The sequence below is a fragment of the Arachis duranensis genome, chromosome 1 (assembly GCF_000817695.3).
Source record: "Arachis duranensis cultivar V14167 chromosome 1, aradu.V14167.gnm2.J7QH, whole genome shotgun sequence".
NCBI classification, from domain to species: Eukaryota; Viridiplantae; Streptophyta; class Magnoliopsida; order Fabales; family Fabaceae; genus Arachis; species Arachis duranensis.
The window spans coordinates 48,167,184-48,167,759 of NC_029772.3; positions in this window are offsets into that span (position 1 = coordinate 48,167,184).

The window sequence follows — 576 nt, forward strand, 5'->3', positions numbered from 1 at the left end:
TGTCATGCCTCCCTTTTTGGGGACAACTTGGACAGGGCTCACCCAGGGGCTATCAGAAATAGGATAAATAATCCCAGCCTCTAGTAATTTAGTGACCTCTTTCTGCACCACCTCCTTCATGGCTGGATTTAGCCTCCTTTGTGGTTGGACCACTGGTTTGGCATTATCCTCCAACAAGATCTTGTGCATGCGTCTAGCTGGGCTAATGCCCTTAAGATCACTTATGGACCACCCAAGAGATGTCTTGTGTGTCCTTAGCACTTGAATCAGTGCTTCCTCTTCCTGTGGATTTAAAGCAGAGCTTATAATCACTGGAAAAGTGTCACCCGCTCCCAGAAATGCATACTTCAGGGATGGTGGTAATGGTTTGAGTTCAGGTTTGGGAGGCTTATCCTCCTCCTGAGGAATATTCAAAAATTCTTTTGTTTCCTTTGGTTTTTCTTGATCAGGCTGAGCATCCTTGAAGATGTCCTCAAGCTCTGATTTTAGACTTTCAGTCATATTGATCTCTTCCACCAAAGAGTCAATAATGTCAGCGCCCATGCAGTCATTTGGTGTGTCTGGACGCTGCATAGC